Source organism: Nicotiana tabacum, chromosome 4 (assembly GCF_000715075.1).
Source record: "Nicotiana tabacum cultivar K326 chromosome 4, ASM71507v2, whole genome shotgun sequence".
NCBI lineage: Eukaryota > Viridiplantae > Streptophyta > Magnoliopsida > Solanales > Solanaceae > Nicotiana > Nicotiana tabacum.
This window is the reverse complement of record NC_134083.1, coordinates 144235259-144252386: the sequence shown is the minus strand read 5'-3', so window position 1 is coordinate 144252386 and position 17128 is coordinate 144235259.

The window sequence follows — 17128 nt, the reverse complement described above, 5'->3', positions numbered from 1 at the left end:
ATCACCCTCAAGCAAGTGGACAAGTAGAAGTCTCCAACCGGGAGATCAAGAATATTTTGTCAAAACCAATGAATGCCAACCGGACGGATTGGTCAAAGAAACTTGATGATGCTTTATGGGCTTATAGGACATCTTAAAAAACACCGGTTGGGATGTGTCCATACCGGTTCGTGTTTGGGAAAGCTTGTCACCTTATGGTGAAACTTGAGCACAAGACCATGTGGGCTTTGAAGAAGCTAAATCTTGAGTGGGATGTCTCCTCGAACTTAAGGGTGGCACAATTGAATGAGCTAGATTAATTTCGGTACCATGCATATACAAGTTCATCCTCATACAAGGAGAAGATTAAGTACTTGTTTAAAGAAGGTGATCTTGTGTTATTGTTCAATTCTCGGTTACGGATGTTTTCGGGAAAGTTGAAGTCTAAATGGAGTGGCTCGTTTGAAGTTGTGAGTGTCAAACCATTTGGTGCATTGGATTTGAAAAATAAAAATGATGAAGTGTTTAGAGTCGATGGCCACCGGGTGAAGCACTATCTGGGAAAGGTTGGTGATGGCCAAGTAGTGGCAGTGATTTATTTCAAGTGATTGATGGTAATCTGCGTCGTGCCGCGACGTTAAATCAGGCGCTTCTTGGGAGGCAACCCATGTTTCTTTTTCTTTTCCTTTTTTCTTCTTCTTTAGATACATCTTGTTTTGTGCTAACTAGTTTTGAAGTGTGTTGCAGGAATGAGTGTGCTTGGCAGGAACTGTGCTCAGTAAAAGTGGCTAAGTGTGAAAAAAGTGCGGATCGCACATTTATTGTGCGGACCGCACAATTTTGAAGGCCACAACAGAAAGGGATCTGTGGCCGCACAATTATTGTTGTGGCCGCACAACTGGAGATCAGAAATTGCAAACTCTCTAAAGTTGTGCATGTCAGAGAAACGGCCAAAGTGTGGCCGCACAAAAATCTGTGGCCGCACTCAAAAATGTGTTGACCGCAGATCATCAAAAGGGTAATTTGTGACAGGTAAAGGAGTGCAGACCGCATACAAAATTGTGCGGCCGCACTCAGCTCTTGAGTCCTTGCCCTAACTAGCCAACTATAAATAGTTCCTCCTCACCACTGTTCAAAGTTTACAAACTCTGAACATTTGACACTAGGGCAAGCATAGTGCACTTAATTGATTCAAGCATCTCACTCTCATTTCATCATCTTTGATTCTTCCTTGCATCACTACATTACTGGTATGTTTCATTCATCATTAAATTTTTTAATTTTCTTAATTTTGTTCATAATTAGTTTAGTTATTTTTAGGTCTAATGTCAAATTCATCATCATGTGAACCTAAATTTGTGTGGGTAACTTCCTATTTGCTATTTGGGGGATGGGTAAACTGTGTATCATGTCTAAATTGCTACTACCATGTCTAAATTGTGCGTGAATTAGAAACCCTAAGAATCTGCCGATAAATTTTTGAATTGTGTGGCTGCACAAGAAATTGTGCAGTCCGCAGATTAGTAGGCTAGGGCATTTGGTGTAGAATGATTGTGTGGTCCGCAAAAATTCAACCACGACCGAAGAAAAATGTGTGCGGCCGCAGATCAAGCAATTATCTGTCTTCAGAGAGTTGTCATTTTTGAAGTTTGAATGTGCGGCCGCACCCAAAATTGTGCGGTCGCACTTAAAATTGTGTGGACCGCAGAACCATCAGTGCGGCCGCACTTCCAAAATTATGTGGTCCGCACAAGCCCATATGCGGCCGCACCCAAAAATGTGCGGACCGCACTTCCCCCAACCTGCATACTATTTGTCTACAACTGTCTGATACTTTGGATTTGAACTATAACTGATTCCTGTTGCTATGTATTGCAGACAATGGTTAGATCACGTGGTCGTGGTGATATATCCAAGGGGAGGGGGTGATAGCAGCTGCAATGAGTTTGCAATGATAGCAGACAATGGTTAGAACAGTCAGGCTTCAAAGCCTTCATCTTCTTATACCCCCACCGCACCAGTCACAGTTGATGATGATGATGATATTCCGGATGATGGTTGAGGGGGTGATACCAGAGTAGCCGGCCTTGAGAGGTCGAAGAAGAAGGAAGTTTGGGAAGATAGGTTTGTGAGCCTGACTGCAGTCAATAGGTTCCGAGAGTGGTGGCCTCAGAGATCGCTCACACTTGAGCATCAGTTTCTTTTTAAAGACTTGGATAGGTACAATCCAAATGTGGCAAAACAGTTTTGGGAGAGAAAATGGTGGACATGCATCACTCAAAGTATAGTATATGCCATAGAGCACTTGGTCCGGGAATTTTATGCCAATGTGGCACACATAAAGAAGGGGACCAAAGTAACGAAAGTGAGGAACTTGAAAGTGAGGTTTGACCAAACCACCCTGAACACATACCTAAGGGTGGAGGATATGGATCCGGTACAATTCTTGGAAAAGCTGGCTATGGGCGATGTAGCTCGCCCATGGCTAGCTGAGCTTCTGGCAGCTCCGGGACCACCACCACCATGGATCACAACAGGGGTTCCCATTCGGCGAAACACCCTCAACTTTGAAGCAAAAGGGTGGCAAACATTTGTGTGCAGTCGCATAGACCCAAGCCAGAATAAAAACAATCTCCCAATCCCTCAGGCAGTCCAAGTTGCTTCCATCATGGTTGGGTACCCAATCAATATGGGTGCCATCATCTCGGCAAACATGTCTCTGGTTGTCAGGCAGGGTGAAAGCTCCTATCCATATCCCAACCCTATCACGGAGTATCTCATGGATGGGGATGGATCCCAAGAGCTTTGATACAAAGATTAGGGCTAAGCAGCCCTTCTCCTGTTACTCTCTAAAGGAAGCAAGGAACCCGAAGAACAAGGGTAAGTCGACTACTACCGTAGGCCAGTCTGATGAGCCGTCGGTGGTAGTTGCAGATTCAGCTGCCATGCCTTCTACAGTAGACATGCCTTCCACAGTAGTCGGGCCTTCCACCAATACAGCTGCCATACCTCCACCTCCATCTTCAGTCTCATCAGTAAAAGTTCCTTCCTGTTCTACTTATCCACTCTTTGCGCTACAAGTCTCCCGAACATTGGTGAGTCTCAACAACTGGATGAAGACAGCTACTGCAAAGCTATCTGACCTATCCAGTGCCATTGTAGTTCAGAATTCTAACCCAGCACCCTAGATTCTTCCGTCAGTGGAGGAAACTTTAAAGAAAATATTGGAGAATCAGAAGACCATCATGGACACCTTGGTGGCACATAGGGAAGCAATTGAGGATCTTGGGAAGTAGGTAAAGAAGATTAGGAAATCTCAGGCTTCGAAGAAATCAGTTGACAGGTTGAGACAAGAGGTGACCAAGATAGCAGCCGCTGGAGACCTTTCGTTTGACTTACTGATGGAGACAGCTCCAGCAGTACCAGTAGACCCAGCATCACCATCAGCACCAGTGGCATCAGCTGGCCAGTCTGAGGAGCCAGACCTCGCTACCCACACTACTGAGGCACTGCTACAGATGTTCATCAACGCAGCTACTCCCCGAGCAGGGGATGATGAGATCCAGTTGGAAGAGCCTGAGGGAGGTGACGCTGCTATGGACACGGAGACCACATAGGGAGTCCTCTCTACTCTTTCCCTTCCTTGTTTTTATTTTGTTAAGAATTGAGGACAATGCTTATTTTTATTCAGGGGGGTAGAGTCTATTTTGATTTGACATTTGACATTAGCCTGTAATAACTGATAACATTCTCTTTTTATTTTTACTTTTATTATGTACTTATTCTTCTCTCTCTATTGATGTATATATTCTCTTTCCAATTATCAGTTTGTATATTCATTTATGCTTTCAGCAGTTTACTTTATAGCTTCTTTATTTTGTTTTCTCAGTAGTCAATGTTTAGTCTAATAGCTTCTTATTTACTTTAATAGCTTCATTTTAATTTAGTAGTTTATTTTCATGTTTAAGTGATCAATAAGCCTTTGGTTTTCTTAATGCCACAGTTCTTTTCAAAGGTGATTTTTGTGTGAACCGGGTGACTCTTCCCAATGATGGATGGCGTGACAACCTTCTTTAGGGATTGAGTCCGTTTTTGATGTTTAGGTAAGAACAGTAGTAATAATGAATAAGAGGACCTAAATGAGTCGAACTAGAAGAGTCAAACATGTTTCACTTGGTACCAACACACTTAACTACATGCTTATGATTAAAAACAAGTTCTTGGAAAGAGATAGCTCTAGTTAGTGACCTTTTGACTCTTGTGTTGACTTAAGCAATCATCGAGTGGTTTAGTTAAACCATTAGTGATGTTCAATCTCGAATATGGTTGTTGTGGGCCCTCGACTCTATCCTCTTTAACAATCCAGCTGTGTGAGAGGTGAGATGTTTTGTTGCAAGTCCAAGTACCCGTGTGAATGGTCTAGAACTTGCCCTGAATGTGTTTCTAGGCGAAATTCTAAGTTTTGCTTGGCTTGAGAAGTGATTGTAGGCTCTCCTTGACCCGTTTTGAAATTTTCCATGACCCACCAATGTTGTTATCCGTAGTCAACCCTTTTGAGCCTAAAACCTTTCTCATTTGATAACCATATTACAAGCTTTTACCCATTTTGTAGTGACCCTCTCTTGGCACCCGAGCTTTCCTTAACACTCTTGAGAAACAATTGGATAAAACATAAAGTTTAGGAAGAGACGAGAAATTTGAAAGTGGTATCAAGGTACAAAAAGAGAAAAGAAATGAAGAAAAGGAAAGGCAAAGAAAAAGAAAGAAATAACCAAAAACAAAAATGCAAAAAGAAAGTGAATAAGTTGAAGAGTTGAAGGGATTCAAAGAAAAGAAAAAATGCAAAGCATGGAGAAACCAAAGAAGGAGAAAAGGAATATCATGACCAAGAAAGAGTGATCTTAAGTCTCTCTAGTTCCCCTAAGGAAAAAGTAAATGATTCAACGAGTCGGTAAAGCATGAGACAAAAAGAGAAAATGGAGTGCTTAAGGAAAGATGAACCCGTTCTATTCCAATATTTCCTACCTTAGTCCAAAAGCCTTCATTACATTCCGAAAAAGCCCTACGTGATTTCAAGCTGAGTGAACTTATATTAGTGGTGATTTACATGAGGGGCAAGCATATGGTACTTAGAGCCATACTTGTCACATTCTTTTGAGAGAGATGAGCGAACTTTTCACAAATCCTTGAAGTGAGTGCTACATTCTTAAGTGAGATATGCTAACGGAGAGTAGAGAAGGAGGAGTTTGGGATCCACAATGACCTACATGAAAGAGCAAACTTTCTTGATGAGTAAAGTCAACTCTTGATGCTTTAGTGTCACATTAGAACTATTTGTGCTTAAAACTTCAAATCATTGCCTTGTTGATAATTCAAAAGTATTGTGGGTAATTGTTGGTTCCAATTGATGTATGTCTGATTCACCTTAGATTAGCTGGAATAACTCTTATCTTGTGGAGGTGGGAATTACCTTATTTTCTTGAGGATAAGCAAAAGCTTAAGTTTGGGGGAATTGATAAGTGGGAATTTTGACTACTTATTAGCGCCTTTTAGCTTTTGTTTTAGTCCAAAAGTGTCTAATTAAATTCCCGAAAACTAATGAAATATGCTTACCTGCAGGAGTATTGAAAAATGAGCCACTACGATGAAATCTAACTCAATGAGGAGTGATCTCAACAAGACAAAAATCAGGCACAGAAGCTCAAGTGCGGACCACAGATTTCTATCTGTCCGGGTAGACTTAGGTGCACGCCATGCTATAATTGTACTATTTGAGTTATCTTTGCTCATTTAATTCCTTTATTTCGTGTTGCGACTTGTGGCTAGACTTGCATAGGTTGATAGACTCGCTACTGTAGAGATGTGACGAGCTACTTGATAATCCGCAGAATAATTTGTGTTTTCCCTTATGAAATTTTTGCAGTTGTGTGTTTTTATTGAAAAGCTTCTTTACATTTCATAACTCACACGTATCATCGTGAGTGGGGTCAAGGACCCATTAAAGTATAATATTCTCATGGGAGCGGACCATTTGCCTCGGAAGAATAATAGATGCATCTATGGTTTGTGTCGTTCGACCCTCGGCAGTGCACACATTATTATGAGATCGGGTCGTACGCCTCAGCATTTCTATAAATACTCTGATGGGATCGGGCCATTCTCCTCGGCAGCATCGTGCTTAATATTTTGCAAAAAGCCATCGTATCCATGAGTTTTCCTGATTTGAGTAGTGACGATCTATTTGGTGGGGACCATTTTCCACATATACTCTGATTGAGGAGGTGACCGATAATCGAGGGCTTGCGTTTATTGTTCAGAGTATCGTACCACGTGCTTAACTTTGTTTACACTATTTTTACCATGCCTCATACTTGTTTACTTTCGGTTGTACTTGAATTATTGGACCACTAGTAAGTGTCGATGCCGATCCCTCATCACTACTTCTCTGGAGTTAGGCTAGATACTTACTGGGTACGCATTTATTTACGTACTCATGCTACACTTTTTGTGCAGATATATATATATATATTCTTGGCAGTATTTTTGGGCATAGAGGCGCGGCTATTGCGGGGACTTTATGGTGAGCTGCATTCCATATTACAATCCACAGCATACAGAGTCTCTATCAGAGTTATTTACATTCTCTTGTTTAACTTGTATTTTAGACAGATGTTGTATTTTATTATATTTCTTGGTAGATGCTCATGCACTTGTGACACCGTATTTTGGGGGTTCCTACTTCATGCTCATCATTGTAGTTCGCGTAATTATTACCATTTCACCTTGTAATTTATATTTTATACGGAGATTGGAAAAAAAATCAAGGGTTTTTCTACGAGGACCCGATTTTACTCTATTTATTTAAGGGGATACATGATTTTGAAAATAATAAAATGAGTAACTATGTTAATTAATCATTGTTGGCTTGCCCGACGGGTGTAGGCGCCATCACGATCTATAGCGGATTTTGGATCATGACATCTTGGTATCAAATTTCTAGGTTCACGTGGGTCTCACGAGTCATGAGCAAGTCTAGTAGAGTCTTGCGAATCGGTATAGAGACGTATGTACTTATCTACGAGAGGCTACAGGGCTATTAGGAGCACTTTCCTTCCTGATTCATCATCGTGCGATTTGATTCCATTAAAGCTTATGCCTTCATTTCCTTCCTACTCAATCTTATGCGACGTGGAGTGTTTGTTATCAATTGGGCACCGAGGAGTTGTAGTGGTACTGCAGTCATGGTGCAGGATATTTCTCCATGTGTATTCGGGCAGGCTATTATTGTCGCCTTGCGGAAGGGTGTTCTGTCGTTTCAGCCTAGTATCTGTATTTCCTATGGTTTCGAGGCTATGCACATATTATTATGATGTTCATGCGTTATTATCGCACAGTGTTGGTGTAACGGTAGGGTTCTTGTTCATATGTCGAGGTAGTGAATGACTCGAAAGGAGGATTTTTCCGTACATGGTTTAGAGGATCTGCATTTAATTCCAGTGGAGGAAAGGTAATCGGACTATGGATATTCAGGCTTTGGTTGATAGGGTAACGAGACTTGATATTTTCGAACTTGGTGGAAATTCTTGTTTTTGATGTGGTGTCACCGTCCTTGTTTGAACGCATTAAGGATATCCGGTGTTATGATCTTCTTGATTTACCTTCGGGGTAGGGTATAGTGAAATAGTGTCTAAGAAGCGGTTGTCATAGATAACGGTATGTAGCGATTTCAGAATCGAATCGGTGTTTCGAATGTTGATGGCTTAAGAAAAATGACCTTCGAGGAGGCTTAGAATTGGAAGCAATTTATTAGTTCGGGTGCTACAGAGATAGATTTTGATTTGATGCAACATTTGGGTGGTGTCTCGCGCTGGTTGAATTGCTAGCAGGTTAAGTATGAAAAGAATATGTCGAGAAGTTGCTCATAGGAGATGGTTTAACCGAAGTGGGGCTGGCAGAGTAGCATTTGTGGCAGGATAGCCACATGCCTTGAGAAAGTTTAGAGCGATTTGGGAATCATGGTGGAAGGTGACTAGGTCTACGGATTATATTTGGGATAGTGGCTACTGAACTGAGGAAGATTAAATATGGCAGAGAGGAGTTTGCTTGAAATGAAGAGGGGTGTGGAAACTTGATTATCATTTTTGGGATGCAACGTGACTTCGAGTTTGGAATGTATTGTCGGACATTCAGTTTATGTGTATGGGGAATAAACAGACTTTTACAGCCGGTGGACGAGCATAGGCTCAAGAGGGTTTACTGATTTTGTGATAGTTGTACCGTGTGAGCGTCATTGGAAGATGTCAGTATGGAATTCCACAGGTGGGCTATCTTCTATGGACAGGTTAGCGGTTGCATGATTTTGATGAAGTTTCTAAGAAGAGTTCTACTTACTACCCGGCAGAAGGTCGAATATGCGATTGTGGATGATAATTCAGAATATTCATGAAGAGTTTAACAAGGGACTACCAGAAATTTGGCAAGAATACAATGCGAGATCATGGTAATTGAGAAGGGGGAATCTTTGTGGATTCTACATTATTTGATGGTAGCTTAAAGCTAAGTGGGGGAGCCCACCGTCTAGGATTGGATCGCGTGGTTGTCTGCTTGTGCAGCTTCTGGTTATCGGTGCATTGGTGGATTATTTATGACTAAGAAATGAAAACATCAGGGGTAATTCGAGCAAAGGACTTAATGAATGTGTGCTATATTTTGCTTTGTCGATTCATGCGCAGGTTTTGGGAAGACTCAGAGTTTATGCTTCTTGTGAATGTGATGTACAAGGAAAATAATTCATCCGGTTGTCTTCTTTGTTAGTGTTCATGTGCTAACAAAGAGTTAGAGTTTGATTATACTCGGGACCAGGTCAGAGTGGGTGACTCTCAACAACAGTTCTAGTGGGTTCAAGAATTTAAGTGTAGTGCCTAAGAATTTCGGGTCCGTTGTGTGGTTAAGGATCGAGTTATTGTAGTGGGTTATGAAAGGGACTTGAAGTGTTTTATGTTATCGTCGGGTCTGCGGTGCAGTATTGGAGAAATGGGAGGAAACGACTTCAGATTCGTAGAGGATTTTTAGAATGGGTGTACCGGTTGGAGATGCTATTGTGCGCATAAGGAGGGTATGAGATGGTTCATGGGTATCGAGACAATGTGGTCTCGTGATTCGGGTCACTAGGGATGGGTGTTGATTGAGTTCGTTAAATTTTTGAATGGAGCTTTTATTATTTCTAAGGCAAGCAAAGAGTAAATTGGAAGAAGTTGGGTCGGTTAGTAATGGTTGAATCAGCATGATTGTGGCAATGATCAGTTCCTTCGGCGTGTTAAGTTATACCGGTGGTTTGTGGTTGCACGTGCGGGCTTGACAGCCACCATAATTTGATTGATTTGGGAGGTATTTTATTCAAATGGCCTTGCTTTGTGTAAATGGATCCCAGAAGAGTTATAGCGGTTTAGACCACGACTGAAGGTTTGTATTTTCTGCGGTTATGGGAATTCAGTTGCGTGTTGCAATGGTTCTTCTGAAATGAGTTAAGTGAAAGGTTTCTAGCCAATGGAGTGTTTATTCTACTAGTAGTACAAGGGTTATGATGAATTCTTGTACTCTCGCGTAGCGGCATGATAGGTGTTGTGAGCGGTATGGAAATTTGGAAGTTGAGGACCAAGGTCAAGGTTTGGTGTTGATAAAAATGTCACGAACTCCGATGAGCGGGGGAAGACTTCAGAGGTTCAGAGTGAACTGGCATTTTCTTTAGTGTCACCTGAGAACGGGGTCCTGTGTATGAGGCTTTGTGTATTGATTTGCGGACCCTTGATTTGCTTTACAGAATTATTACGGTTGGTGGTATGGAGGTGCAGACTTTGCTATCTAGTGCGGATGGTCATGGGAGCGTGTCACACGGGGAAATTTGTATAAGTGTGACATGTTAGTCACTTGATTGTTAAGGATTGAAACCAAATATGGAGATTCTGGTACTATCGCTAATGTGAGAGTTTATTCCTGAAATGCGCTCTATTCATTTGGTTATGGACCGTGGGAGTTTGATCCGGATTGGACTGTTTCTCATGTGTGTCAGGAATAGGGCCATTATGGATCCTTGAAAGGTTGTTGGCCCAGTATGGTATGATCAAAATCGGTTTAAGGTCCGTTGGTGGGTCTAATGTGAATGTGTGCTCTACGTCAGGTTGGATGTGTTCATTGGGCATAACATTGCTTACGGAGGAGTCATCGGGCATTGGATGTTATTATCTCCGTCATCTATTCCATGTAATACTCTATTGTGCCATATGGGTTATGAAACGGCTTGATTACTCGCACATGTGTTGTGATCCCGTGTAGTTTGTAGTGTTATATGAGCAGGATGGCTCTCGAGATGCAGATAATTTATTGCACCTTAGTCGTGCTTGGGTTTTTGTAGCGTATGGCTCTACCCATCTCCCCATGGTTGTATTATGCACTTGGCGTACGTGTGGTCGATATTCGAGCATTCCATAGGTATGAGCATTATGGCTCGATGAGTATTTCCTTATTGATTGTTATAAGTGGATCGGGTGGCATGCCGCCACGGGTATGTTGTTTGGATCGGGTTGCACGCTGCAACGGTATCATGTGTGGATCAGTTTCACAGCGCAATAGTGAGATGCTGAGTACGATTCCCTATCTTATTTTTTGTGTATTTGTTTCTTATTCTCTGAGAAAGGTTCATAGAATCTCTTCGGCCGTTTTATTCGTTACGCGGGCCGGGTAGGTCTTTTTCCAGAGTTCGTTCTCCCTTATGTGTCGTATTTGGGTTGTAGCTTGTTGGTGCATTGATGGTGTCATATGAGATCTTGGTCAGTGTTTGAGGTGGTTTATTGCCTGAGCAGCTTGTACTGGGTGAGAGATGTTATTAGACCTGAAATCAGTGTGATCGGAGTTAAGCAGCGCATATTAAAGAGAAAATATCGTTATTCAATTTAGAATGAGGTAATAGTGCTTGTCAGGTGAAGAGACCGCATGATTTATTGTCTTGGCAGGTGGTTATAAGTTTTTACACATCTCATTCGTCGTGGCAGTATTGCAAGAGTTGGGACAGGGCTTACATATGTTATGAGGCGTATTGCGGGCATCAGATTCGTGAAATTGCAGCTATTATGGTCGGGGGATGTTATTATGGGCATGTGCATCATGCGGTGCATGGTGTGAATTCAGTAAAAGTGTATGATCATGTGTTGGTACAGTGTGTAGTGATTGATACGGTGTTCGTATGTTAGAAACATGTCTTGTAGAAGAATTCATAGGTTGAAATTTGTTCTAATGTTTATTGATATAACAAAAGGGAGGATCTTCAGTATGACTGGAGGTAATGTGTTCAACTGGGTTGTGGTGGCACGGGTTAGGTGCACGAGGCATTAAATAGTGTTCTTGGACAACTTCGGAGCAGTCCTTAGCACATTCGAGGATGAACGTATGTTTAAGTGGGGGAGAATGTAACGACCCGACCGGTCGTTTTGAGCTCTAGCGCATCGTTCGGCAGTTTGAGGCTATGAGCAGCTTCACTTTAGGTATTATGACTTGTACGCGTGGTCGGAATTGAATTTCGAGAAGTTCGGAAGGGTTTCGGAAGAAAAATTCTAAATTCGGAAGCGTTAAGTTGGAAGAGTTGACTAAGGTTTGACTTTTGAGTAAATGACCACAGAATTAGGATTTGAATGTTCCAATAGGTTCGTATCACGATTTCAGACTTGGGTGTGTGTTCAGGTTGAGTATCGGGTGGTCTGGGAGCATTTCGGCGATTAATATGGAAAGTTGGCATATTTAAGGTTTAAGAATTTCTTAAGTTTGATTTTAAGTGGACTTTGGTGCTATCGATGTCCATTTAGGGTTCTGAGCCTGGGAATAGGTTCGTATCGTGATTTGTGACTTGCACGAAAAGTTTGGCACCATTCCGGGTTTAAGTGTAATTCGGACGCGTTCGGCAAAGTTTGAAGGTTGGAAAGTTGAAAGAAAGGTTTTGGCCGTCAATTCATAATTTTGATGTTGTTTGACGTGATTTGAGGTTTCGACTAAGTTTGTATCGTGTTTTGGGATGTGTTGGTGTGCTTGGATAGGGTCCCGTGGGCCTCGGGGGTGATTCGGATTGGAAATCGGGGATCAGTTTGCACTTGGGGAACTGCTGAAGTGCACCAGGTCTGGTGCGATCGCACCTGCGAAGGATTTGGTCGCAGGTGCGAGACCGCAACGGCGTGTTTGGCATTGCAGGTGCGAAGTTATGCTAGGCAGAGGGGATGCGCAGGTACGAGGTTTTGGCCGCACCTACGAGATCGCAGATGCGAGAAAGAGATGCGCAGGTGCGAAGGGGCATGAGGTCGTCGTTTTCACAGAAGCGGAGCTCAGGTCGCAGATGCGACTCCGCAAAAGCAAAGGCAGGGGCCTTCAGGGGGAAACTGTAGAAGCGGAGATTTGGCCGCACCTGCAAGGCCGTAGTAGCGGTTAAGTGAACCGCAGGTGCGAAATGCCTGGGCAGTTTATTAATTCGAAGGGTTCCAAGATTTCTTCATTTTTGGACTTTGCAAGCTCGGTTGGAGGCGAGTTGTGAGAGAGATTTCACAAGATTTCTTGAGGTAAGACACTTTTGGTCATTTTTATCTATTAATATTGAATACCCATTGAATTTTCCCCCCTAGAATATGTGATTTTAAGGTGGGATTTGGAGAATTGTGAGCTAGGGATTTGAGAGCAAGATTTGGGGATTTGAGTGGCGATTTGATGTTGGAATTGGGTAATTTTGGTGTGGTTGGACTCGTTGTCGAATGAGTGTTCGGATTCCTAGGCGTGGACCCAGGGTTGGCTTTGTTAACTTTTCGGACAGAGTTGGAAATTATTATAAATTAATTAATTATGAGTATTAGAGTATATTTTTATTAGTTTTCATGTTGTTGATCACTTTCATATTGATGGACATCAGATTGAGGTGTTAGAGAGGCATTTGAGCCGGTTGTGCAACTTCGGAGCGAGGTAAGTCTCCTGTCTAACCTTGTGACGGAGAATTTACCTCGTAGGTGTTATATTCATATGTGCTACATGTTGTGGGAGCTACGCACCTATGAGGTGAAGGGTGTATGTGTGTATGCTAGAATTCCTAATTATGTCCAGGTAGACTTAGGTGCACGCTATTCTATAATTGTACTATTTGAGTTATCTTTGCTCGTTTAATTTCTTTATTTCGCGTTGCGACTTGAGACTAGACTTGTATAGGGTGATAGAGTCTCTATTGTAGAGATGTGACGAGCTACTTGATAATCCGCAGAATAATTTGTGTTTTCCCTTATGAAATTTTTGCGCATTGTGCGTTTTCATTGAAAAGCTTCTTTACATCTCATAACTCACACTTATCTTGATGAATGGGGTCAAGGACCCATTAAAGTATCATATTCTCATGGGAGCAGGCCGTTCGCTACAGCAGTATAATAGATGCATCTATAATTTGTGTCGTTCGACCCTCGACAGTACACACATTATTGTGGGATGGGGTCGTACGCCTCGACATTTCTATAAATACTCTTATGGGATCGGGTCGTTCGCCTCGGCAGCGTCGTGCATAATATTTGGCAAAAATCCATCGTATCCATAAGTTTTCCTGATTTGAGTTGTGACGATCTATTTGGTGGGGACCATTTCCACACGTACTCCGGTTGAGGAGGTGACCGATAATCGAGGGCTTGCGTTTACTGTTCAGAGAAGGATCGTACCATGTGCTTAACTTTGTTTACACTATTTTTACCATGCCTCATACTTATTTATTTTCGGTTGTACTTGGTTTATTGGATCACTAGTAAGTGTCGATGTCGATCCCTCGTCACTACTTCTCCGGGTTAGGCTAGATACTTACTAGGTACGCTTTGATTTACGTACTCATGCTACACTTCTATACTAAATGTACATGATCTGACAAGTTCCTTTGATGGTCATCTTGGCACGTAGGCACAGCTGCCGACGGGACTTTATAGTGAGTTGTATTCTATGCTACACTATTGCGGGGACTTTACCGTGAGCTGCATTCCATGTTACGATCTGCAGCATATAGAGTCTCCATCATAGTTATTTACATTCTCTTGTCTAACTTGTATTCCAGACGGATGTTGTATTTTATTAGATTTCTTGGTAGATGCTCATGCACTTGTGACATCGAATTTTTTGGGGTTCCTACATGATGTTCATTATTGTAATTCGCGTAATTATTACCCTTTCACCTTATAATTTATATTTTATAAGGAGATTGGAAAATAAAATAAAAGGTTTTTCTACAAGTACCAGATTTTACTCTACTTATTTAAGGGGATTCATGATTTCGAAAATAATAAAATGAGTAACTAAGTTGATTAATCACTGTTGGCTTGCCTGACGACGGCGTTAGGTGCCATCATGATCCATAACGGATTTTGGATCGTGACATTCCTAAGTCCAAAATCACCCAACGCAGCTATCGGAACCATCAAAACTCCATTCCGGGGTCGTTTATACATAAGTCCACATCCGGTCAATATTTAAAACTTAAGCTTCCAACCTTGAGACTAAGTGTCTCAACTCCTTCCGAGACATCCTGAATTTGAACCAGCTACCCCAGTAAGTCACATAGCAACAATTAAGCATGAAATAAGAAGTAAATGAGGGAATAGGGCTACAACACTCAAAATGGCCGGCCGGATCGTTAGAAGAACACAACGTTCTAATGGTTAATTTCCCTTTTCGATCTATAAAGTGGTAATTTAATAAATAAATATTATTGTTAAGGATATTTTATTTTAAAAAAAATTAAAAAATTTCTTATTTTTGAATTACTAAGGTTGTACTAGGCTACGATATAATTTTAAAAAATTAAATTTATTTCAGTGTCTCAAAAATGGGCTAAAATATAAAATGTAAGAGATAGAAAGGTTAAATTAAGGAGGGATAATGTGCTAATAAAATATTTTTCTATGTGTCTTGAATTTGTTTTTTTCTATTTTTGTTTTCCAAGAAGAAATTACAAATTTTGTATAGAAAAGCTTCTTCAGCGGCTCAGAATAATTTAATTTTTCCTAGAAGCTTAACCTGACAATTTAATTCATAAAATAAATATTTAAAAAAAAATAGTAAGCACTGCTAATTTCTAGAAGCTTGAGAATAGGGTAAAATTCATTCGAAGAAGCGTTGTTATCAGTGCATAAGATAGTATGTGTTTCATCAATTTTTACTAAAAGTGCTTCTTGAGACTTAAATTATGATAGAGGACTAGTAGATGTTCAATTTGAGATTAGTATCATTTAAATGGATAAATAATTTTTAAATGTTTATGATGAAAGATTTAACTACACTTTTTAAATATTTATTACTACAGATTCAACTAAGTTTATAAATTTAACTAAATTAAAATAAAATAAAATATCACAAAGGAGACCGTGAGAGACGAATGTGTTAAATTAAGGATGAATAATTTAGTAAATATGAACTCTTGATTAGGGTATCGATTCTTCTCACCAACAACTTCCTCAGTTAGAGTTCCTTGCACTAAGCTTGCGTATTGCGGTTAATATTTCTCGTGTGTTTTGCGAGCTATTGCACAGTAAGCAAGTTACCCAGTGCGCACCCGAAGGGTAGTAACTGCAGATTTCCTTGAGAATTTTCTAATATAAACTTTTGATTAGGGTAATTCTATCCACAAATATAATGTCTTGCTTCATTTTCTGTGACCAATGAGAAGATACAAATTTCTGCATTCTATTGGTAACAAAAACTTTATTTCTACTATTACTCAAGATGTGATGACCCGATAGGTCATTTTGAGATTTAGCCTCTATTTTCGTATTTCGAGACCTTGATTAGTTCCATTTAGCGTTTCTCAAATTGCGTGCCCAGTTCATGCCTTATTCCGAAAAGCCTTTATGTAAAAAATGGAAGAAAATGTGAATTTTTTCCCTTTAAAATGGTTTGAGTTGACTACGGTCAACATTTTATTTAAACGGATCCAGATCGGTAATTTGGCGATCCCGGTTGGTCCGTATCGTAATTTGTGGCTTGCGCGTATGCCCAGAACTGAATTCGGAAGTCCCTAACTTATTTCGACTCATTTTGCCGAAATCTAGCATTTTTGAAAGTTGAAAGCTACTAAGTTTGACGTAAATTGACTTCTTAGCTAACGGGTTCGAATTTTGATGTAGGAATTTGGAATGGTTCCATATTGCTATTTGAAACTTATCTACAAAATTTGGTTCAATTCAGAATTGATTTGATATGATTCGGACGCTTAAATGTGATTCTAGTGTTCTTGAGTTTTATTTTAAAATTTCATGCGATTTGAAGATCGATTCGTAGATTTAGATGCGATTTTGGTGATTTGATTGTGCGAGCAAGTTCGTATGATGTTATTAGACTTGTGTACATGTTTGGTTTGGAGCCCGAGGGACTCGGGTAAATTTCTGACGTGTTTTGGTTAATTTTTCTTAAGAAAAAGTTTGTTGGTGAATGATGGTACGCTATAATCTCGTGTTTTAGTCGCTTATTGCACTCTAATTCAGTGCACTTTAGTTTGATTTGAGCTTTAATTGGTAGTGTTTTGCACTTATTATGTATTTTATGTCTAGTAGGAGTGATTCCGAGCTATGTAGATGTTATGGAATGAATTCAAACGATTTGGAGCTTTGAGGATTGAGTAAAAGCCTAAGGGATTAAGCCGGGATCATGTTCGGGGGTCGAGGACCAAGTCTGGATGTCAAAAATTAAAGTTTGAGCCGTACTCTAAGAAAACCCCACTGACACGGCGCGTGGGGCGGCGCGTGGGGTGCTGCGGCTGCCCAAATCCTGTTGTCTGTCAAATTGTTAGCTTGCTGGAAATCCCCACTAATGCCCCGCACGGCGCGTCGTCCGATGCGGCTCGCCTGTGCAATTTTTACAGAGTGAAAATTCTATTTCGGCTAGGAGAAGATGGTTTCGTCTAGGCCCGACCCTACTTGGTATTAATACATGGAAAAAGGAGGCTAAGGAGGAGTTGGAAGAACACGAACATAATGATTTCATCATTCCTTCCTCACTCAAGACCCAAGTTTGGATTGAATTTATGTTTTCCTATACTTAATTTTATTTGTGATGAATTGCTCCATATCTATGGAGTAGTTCTCTTTAGGGTTTGATGGATTTG